Genomic DNA, 8,608 nt, shown 5'->3' with positions numbered 1-8,608 from the left:
GGGAGCCCAGCCTATCCCTTCACATCTCCTTTCATTACCTCTTCTGCAGCATTTCACGTTGGCATTACACAGGGAAAGAGAAACAATCTTAACTTTCAGAGATTGACTCTCAGACCCTTGTGTCGCCCCATCCTTTCCAGCCCCCACCATTCACTCATCAAGCCCCAGAAGTGCCAGCTCACTGGGTTATTTCTTTGGGCCAATTCAAATCACCAACCCTGCAGAAAACATCCTCTGAGGCTTTAAGCTGGGTTTTTTCCTGTAGGGTGTTACTGGGCTGAATTTACAATAGTGAATTGAAAGCCAGTGGGCCAGAGGAAAGAGCAGCATCTGGCCAAGGACAGAAGGGACACAATGGGTGGAGGAGTGGAACCTTCCTCTTTCAGCAGCTCCAAGCTGTGAGAGTGGCTCTAATCACTGACTGTCGTTTCACCCTCACTTTCCTCCTGCTCTTTCCTTCATATTATAAATATGTCTCCCTCTGAAAGAACAACAGCTCAATTTCACTTGCTTTGCCAGTGAAGAGTTCCAGGTTCCTTTCCCTTTTAAGCTCATTGGCAAATGGATTTTACATTATTTCCAGTCTAGAGTCTCCAAACAGTACTCTGCTGAGCTTCTGACCACTTCTTTCCCAGCTAAACCTCACAACAAGACACATTAACAGATATCTTGACCTGTCCATCCCTGTCCCTACAAATAGTGGTCATGAAACACTCACCTTCTCTGGCCTCAGGATCCAGCCTTCTCTGGCACTTGTCTCCCAACCTTCCCTCCTCAGTCTCTGTCACCATGGGTAGCATTCAGGCCTGTTAACATGGAAGCCATCTGCATCAGAAAACTCTCTACATGTTTTCCTGTTCAAGTTATATATAGATTCAAGTATTATGAATATTTGAACAAACCCTTTTGCACCACAGTTTTAATGTCAATGTACCGGTTTACCCAGATGGCAGACTCTCACAGTAACATAGGCAAAGAGATCCTCAGCTTCCTAACTAGAAAACAGGCAGATTTTGCTATCATCTCTTCTAATAGCCCAAGATGCTTGAAGGCTCTACAGGAGGAAAACTGCATCTCGTAGTATCATAGCATTGAAGAGGATCAACTGCTTAACATCATTATGGGAAGCAAATCTGAGTATAAAAGCAATTTGTACTGATGTAACTGAATCTATGCTAGTGCTTTTAGTGGCATAACTACATTAGCAAAAAAAGCCCCATACTTCTAACTGATATAATATTGCTGGAAAGATTTTACATATAAGTGGATCCACAGATTTATTTGCCTCAGGCATTTCTACTTGTGGTTCTGGTTATTTATTTTGGTTTGTTGTACAAAGTCAGGTGCACAGCATGCCACAATGTTCTGTCACTGGAAAGCACATCTGAGTACTCAGGCAGGGCTGGGCACACTGAGCACCTGTGTGAGCCCAGGTTTGGAAAGTCCTCTTTGTTGCACCCTAGGGCAATACCTTGTAGAGGCACATAAGGAAGTGTAGGATGTCTATACAACTTCCTCCATCCTACATTTGCGTCCCATATATTTTGCAGTATTTTAAAGAAATCCCTTGATTTCCATATGTTTTTCCTCTATGCAGATCATGCTTGGATCAGCAGAATTTGACTATTGTTTTTACAGCAGCTGTGATAACTTTCTGCAGCAGGAAAAAAACATCACTCTGGTAACAGTGACTGGCGATTTAGTGAACAGCAGCCTTGCTGGTGGCAGGAAGCCACATTCCTGGAATTGCACACCTGCATTTTCCCCATCCTCCCAACAGCATGGTGGTGCAAAGAAGGTTATTTTCCCACTGGGAAGGCAGCCAGGGGAAGCAGGTCAGACAGAAGGTCAGTGGGGAATCATCTCAGGACTGGAACAGCCATTAGCCTGGGGCTAGCAAGAGCTGGGAGGGACCAGGTGAAAGGATGGGTGAGAGGCAGGTGTTCATGAGGAATATCTTCTGCACATGTGTAATATAGTAGTAATTTCTAGTATCCTTGCGTCACACTTGAAGGTGATGAAGACCTATGGAAGGTAGACGCTACCTGTGGCTCTTGAGCCTGTTGATACCGGCAGCTTATAGAGATGGCCATTACAGAGCTTATTATAAAGAGCCTGTCTATGATGGAAGAAGCAGAGTGACTTTTTCTCATGATCTCAGATAAAGAACCGAAGAGTATCTTCCAGAAAACACTGCAGAGATGACACAGACCAAAAGAGTATTTTTGCATAATTGGACAAGAGACTTTGCAAGAGTACCAAGAGAAAAGCCCACACATTTGAAAAGAAATCAGACATGATTGCATTGCAACTGCCTCCCTTCTTGCTCTCATTTGCCATAGTGCCAGTCCTGCTGTGTTTCAAAGATATCCTGCTTCTCCACAAGATTTGTGTGCTCATTTCACCTCAGCATCTCTGCCTTCCATCTCTTTATTGTGGCCTTCAGAGGTTCGTGCTGGGTTTTTGCAATGACAACATGGGTGGAGACCAGTTCCCCATCCATTTCCAGCCTTACTTATAATATGTGCTCCCTAGATCCTTTGCATGGAACCTCAGCTCTCTGCTGCTTCTGGCTCATATCCCCAACCTCAGCATCTGAGTCCTGTGGCTGCCCTGTAAGCTAGACTCTTTTAGCTGCTTCTTTCTGCAGGCTGAAGAGACTGAGGAGGTCCTTCCTGATCTGGGCAGGGAGAGAAGGTTTAGGTAGTGAAGCCCATTTATCTGCCTTTTGGGGAAGCTGGGCAGCAACAAAGAGGTTTCCAAAACTGTTGGTAGGTTGGAAAAAGGATTAAAGAGCATAGGAAAGTGTCTAGTCCAGGGCAGGTGAAATTGGCTGCAACTGTTGGGACAGCTATCTATCATGGCAGCTCTACCTTGGCAATGCGCTGACAGCCAGAAGAGGAAGCTGCAACTGGTATTTTCCTAGGGTGTTTTCCATCAGTTAGTAGAAAGGTATTATTTTTCCAGCAGGAATAAAATGTAAAAGCATGCACAAAGTAGAAATTTTCCTGTAAAAATGTTTTTCCACAGTTTATAGTATAGTGGGTTCAGTTTAGAAAAGTTTCCCTGTGACATTAGATGAAAGCCCGAAAGAGCATCAGACACAGCTGGAGCAGAAAAGTGGGTCTCGCCCTAGGTCCAATTCTCAAATCTAAATCTTTAAGGTACCTTTTTTTGCCTCTTTTCTGTTACAGCCCAGGCAGGACATTGATCTTAGTGACAAGCTTATTGCATGGTGAATCCTCATGGACACTTTCTGACTCATCCCAGGAAAAATGAAACAGTGTGTCCAGGGGGGTTGTGGAGTCTCCTATGTTGGAGATATTCAAGGCCTGCCTGGACAAGTTCACGTGTGATGTACTCTAGGTTACCCTGCTCTTGTAGGAGGGTTGGACTAGATGATCTTTTGAGGTCCCTTCCAACCCTTAGGATTCTGTGATTCTGTGTCTGTCAGTCCTTGCCAACGCTGGGACCCTTAAGATTAAATTTTTACACTTATTTCTGAGCATCTAGTAGCATCTGAAAGCACCTGTGCAGACAAGTGACTGCCATTTGGTGCTTTTTCACCTGAATTTGGCAGTCTCTGTTTGTTCAGATTTGTCAAAGAGCACATTACCAAAATTCCCCTCTCAGTAGCCCAAGGCATGGCTTGTTAGCTGAAGATTGTAGCCCGCATAAGGGGCTAAGATGCCTGCTGTCTTTATTTACACTGACACTAGCCAGGCTTCTTGCCTTCCATCTGGAAATCACTGAAGGTTTGTTTAACCAGGACTAGCCTGACTCTCAAGAAAGTATGTTATCCTCTGCATAAATAAGTGAAGACTCTAAAATCTCTGAGACAATCCCCAAGGCAGGGATTTCTGTTCGCCTACAAATACATTTCAGTGACCACTAAGAGTATCTGTCTCTCACCTTTTGTCTAAAACATACAGAAGCAAAGATGAGGTGTTTGATACACAGTGAAGTGAGAAAGCAGCTGGAATTCCTGAAGAAGACTCTGCTAAAGGTGTGAACTCTATTTCTACAAGTAAAAGCATGCTTGGTGCCTTCTAAAGGGGCGGGGTGCAGCTAAGTTCTTTCATTTCTGAGGACTGAGTGTGTAGTTTTAGTTGAGTCATCCCAGTTTTCCCACTTATCCCTGGGAGGTGGGCCAGCAATGGCCAAGCTCTCCCTGATGCTTCCCTGTGCCTGACGGCTGCAAGACACCTACCACATACTGCACCACCAGGAGCTGAGAGGAGGGGAAATTCCAAAAGCAATGTGGGAGAGAGCAAGACCAGGCATGCAGCTGTGTCCCAGGACAACCCTGCTGGCTCATTTCCTCCTGGGACTGAGAACTGGGGTTGCCCTTCAAATGGAGTAGCTTGGCTCTGGCTGACCTGGCAGTCCCTAGTTACTGCATTCTCTTTCTGCAGTTGGCTCCAGCTGGTCACTAGGTGACCCTCGGTAAGCAGCAGGAAGGTCAGCCAGGGACAGGGAAGAGTGGGAGCTCCCCTTTCTGCCTTTTTATCCCCTTTTCAATGGGAGCATCCCAAGCATTTGCGCTGCACTTAGAGTAATATAAAATTGCACCTGGCAATTTTATCTGGCAATCTCAGCAAAATGACAGCTTTTCTTGCATCCCCAAGTCAATGAGAATTGGGGTCATGGTGCCATTTCCAGGGATGTCTTCTAGATCTTGCCTTTTGATGGTAAGATAAGATCACTGGTACTTATAGAATAGAATCAACTGAGTTGGAAAAGACTTTTAAGGTCATCAAGTCCAACCGTGACCCCAGCACTGCCAAGCCCACTATAAAACCATGTCACTAAAGGCAAACCGATCTCCTCTCAAGGTCTCCTGTCAGGGTGCCTCTCGATCTCCACTCGCAGCCACTGCTCATCAGTGCCCCATAGTGGCACACAGTATAGCTGCTGTCCCGACCCCTCATGGACACCCCTCATACCCCTCAGGATCTCCCTTCATGGTCACCCCTTATGCCCCATGGCTGCCTGTGCTTTCCCCTCATGATCTCCCTTCATGAATGCCCCTCACCTCTCAGTGCTGCCCTTGCCCTCTCCTCATAATCACCCCTCACACTTCATGGCTGACTCTCAACTCATGATCTCCCTTCATGGCTGCCCCTGCTCTCCCCTCACGACTGCCTCTGCTCTCCCCTCACAGTCTCTCCTCATGGCCGATGCTCCACTCCCCTCATGATCTCCTCCTATGGGTGCCCCTGTTCTCCCCTCACGATCTCCACTCATGGCTGTCCATGGTTTCTCCTCACAATCTCCCTTCATGACTGCCCCTCCTCTCACCTCACGATCTCCCCTCATGATTGCCCCTCCTATCCCCTCACAATCTTCTATGTGTGCCCCTGCTCTCCCCTGACGATTTCCCCTCATGGCTGTCCTGGTTCTCCTCATAGGAAATCCCCTCATGGCTGCCCCTCCTCTCACCTCACAATCTCCCCTCATGGTTGCCCCTCCCCTCTCAATCTCCTCCCATGGCTGCCCCTGCTCTCCCCTCAAGATCTTCCCTTATGGCTGCCCCTGCTCTCCCCTCTCGATCTCCCCTCATGGCCACCCCTCCTCTCACCTCATGATCTCCCCTCATGATTGCCCCTACTCTCTGCTCTCTAACTCCCCTCATGGCTGTCCCTCCCCTAATGATCTTCTCTCATGGCTCCCTCTGCTCTCCCCTCATGATCTTCTCTCATAGCCACCCCTGCTCTCCCTTAACGATCTCCTCTCATGGCTGCCCCTGCTGTCCCCTCTCAATCTCCTCCCATGGCTGCCCCTGCTCTCCCCTCACGATCTCCCCTCATGGCTGCCCCTACTGTCACCTCATGATCTCCCCTCATGGCTGCCCCTCCTCTCCCCTCACGATCTTGTCTCATGGCTGCCCATGCTCTTCCTTTACCATCTCCCCTCATGGCTGCCCATGCTCTTCCTTTACCATCTCCCCTCATGGCTGCCCATGCTCTTCCTTTACCATCTCCCCTCATGGCTGCCCATGCTCTTCCTTTACCATCTCCCCTCATGGCTGCCCATGCTCTTCCTTCACCATCTCCCCTCATGGCTGCCCCTACTTTCTCCTCACAATCTCCCCTCATGGCTGCTCCTGCCCTCCCTTCCCGATCTCCTCTCATGGCTGCCCCTGATCTCCCTTCCCGATCTCCTCTCATGGCTGTCCCTGATTTCCCTTTACAATCTTCCCTCATGGCCACCCCTCCTCTCCCTTCATGATCATCCCTCATGATCTCCCCCCACTGTTGACCCTGCTCTCCCCTCATGATCTCCTCTCATGGCTGCCTCTCCTCTCCCCTCTCAATCTTCCCTCATGGCTGCTCCTGCTCTCCGCTCATTATCTTCCCTCATGGCTGCACATGCTCTCCCCTCACGATCTCCCCTCACAATCTCCCCTCATGGCTGTCCCTCCTCTCCCTAATGATCTCCCCTCATGGCTGCTCCTGCTCTCCTCTAATGATCTTCTCTCATGGCTGCCCTTGCTCCACCCTGACGATCTCCCCTCATGGCTGCCCCTCCTTTCTCCTCGTGATCTCACTTTGTGGCCGCCGCTGGTCTCCCCTCACAATCTTCCCTCATGGCTGCCCCTCCTCTCCCTTCATGATCTTCCCTCATCATCTCCCCCCACTGTTGACCCTGCTCTCCCCTCACAATCTTCCCTCATGGCTGCCCCTCCTCTCCCTTCATGATCTTCCCTCACAATCTCCCCTCATGGCCGCTCCTTCTCTCCCCTCACGACCTCCTCTCATAGCCACTTCCCTTCTCCCCTCACGATTCCGCTCTCTCCTCATGGCCGTTCCTTCTCTCCTTTCACAATCTTTCTTCATTGCCACCCCTCCTTTCCCCTCAGTATCTTTCCTCATGATCTCACCTCACGGCTGCCCCTGCTTCTCTGCCCACGAGCTCCCCTCTTGGCCACCCCTGTTCTCCCCTTATGATCTTCCCTTATGTTTCTCTCTCCTTTCCCTTTACAATGTCCCCTCATGGCCGCTCCTCTTCTCCCGTCACAATCTCCCCTCACCACTCGTGAAAGAGGATGCTGTAGTGGCTATGCTGTCATACCGTCATCTAGCCTGTGAGCTAATTCAGTCCCCCATAACTCCCACCCCCTGCTCATCCATCCTGGAGAAGCACTGTTTCATTTCCCTTTTGGGAAAGGGCATCTGGTTCCCTCTGAAACAAACCCACGTGCAGCAGGGAGAACAGGTCACCCCAGGGTGGCCTGAGTGTGCATGAACCTGCACCACATTTGCCTTCCTTCACTCCACATTTTCCTCCAGTACTGTCCCACGCAGACATCTCCAAGCACCAGCTTCCGCATGACCTCACCTCACACAGTGTGGCATGTGGCAGCTGGGAGGTATCCTCAGCTTCACGCGGTAAGAACAGTCCCAGAGAGGGGCTTTTCATCAGGGACTGTAGCAATAGGACAAGAGGCAATGGATTCAAACTTAAACAGGGGAGATTTAGGTTAGATATAAGGAAGAAATTCTTTACTGTTTGAGTGCCTCATTGATCATGTCCTAAAACCCCAGCGCACTGCATGGAGCCTGAAGAAGGACTGAGACAAGCCCACTGTGACCTGGGTGTGGTCACTGTTCTCTAGCCCTGAGCAGTACCAGCATAGCCACTGACAACTGCCTGGCTGGGGCAGTGATCATGCATGCATTGGGGAAAATATGTTTAGCAGAGCAACACAGTCCATGGTGTCCCTATTGTGTTTCACTTCTCCTTAGGGCACTAAAGACAGTTGTCAATATTTTATGACATCACCAGCTAGAGCACTGCTGCCTTCCAAATATAATTGCTTGTTATATGTTTATTACCTGTAGGAATATTAAGTTGCAGTTACTGGCACACCTTAGCTACTGATGAAAGGTCCTTTTTACTTTGTTTGCTTTCACAGACATTTACTTGTTGTAATTAAGTAACTGCAGTGCTACCTTTGTTATTAGGGAGAACTTTCAAGATAACTGCCTGGAAGGTACAGCACCACTTGTGCCAAGGAACATTAATCAGGGGGCACACCTTCCCTCTTTTCAGTGCTTACCACATGGAAAAGGGCAGAGCTAGCAATGGAAGTATTGTCTCACGTGCTTTCTTTTTAAACAGATGTTCTGCCTTGCAAACAAGGTGGATATTTTAAGGTGCAGCAAAGAGCTCTTCTTTGTGTGGGCAGAACTTCTTCATGAAGAACAAGAGATATTTGCATTTACACATGTGATTCAAGAGAAAGTACTGTGAAAAAAAAAAGAAAAGAAAAAAAGAGGATAATATATGCCAGCCTTATGTGTTTGCTTCTTCTTATATCCATCTCTTTTTCCATATCCTCCTCATGACTAGGAATGTTTCTATAAAATACCATGTTACATAAATGGAGCAGGATAAATGACTGATGCCATACCAGTGATTATAGAGAAGAGCCCTTATTGCTGGTTGAGTGAAATGCCGCTCCAAGCTGGGATTTGTTTGACTCCTGCAGTGCAGCAGAACTGATGTGATATACGTCACTTACAGGGACAGGGGCAAGATTTGGTATGGCTTTCTTTTTGCAGGAGCATCCAGGGGCTCAGGAGTTATCTGCTCTGCAGCCCAG

The 8,608-nt window shown here is 48.3% G+C and overlaps 1 long non-coding RNA gene across 1 annotated transcript; it reads right to left on the bottom strand.

Moving 5' to 3' along the window:
- Positions 1-249: 249 nt before the first annotated feature.
- Positions 250-7,342, bottom strand: LOC130598296 (uncharacterized). The gene is made up of 3 exons (XR_008971972.1): positions 7,251-7,342; positions 719-806; positions 250-481 (listed from the first exon to the last, which is right to left on the bottom strand). It is a non-coding gene; the product is annotated as an uncharacterized LOC130598296 (long non-coding RNA).
- Positions 7,343-8,608: the final 1,266 nt, after the last annotated feature.

The sequence above is a fragment of the Pezoporus wallicus genome, unplaced genomic scaffold (genome assembly GCF_028554395.1).
Source record: "Pezoporus wallicus isolate ANWC-B61680 ecotype Strahan unplaced genomic scaffold, APGP_CSIRO_Pwel_v1 contig_3817, whole genome shotgun sequence".
NCBI lineage: Eukaryota > Metazoa > Chordata > Aves > Psittaciformes > Psittacidae > Pezoporus > Pezoporus wallicus.
This window is presented reverse-complemented; position numbering and strand designations above follow the sequence as displayed.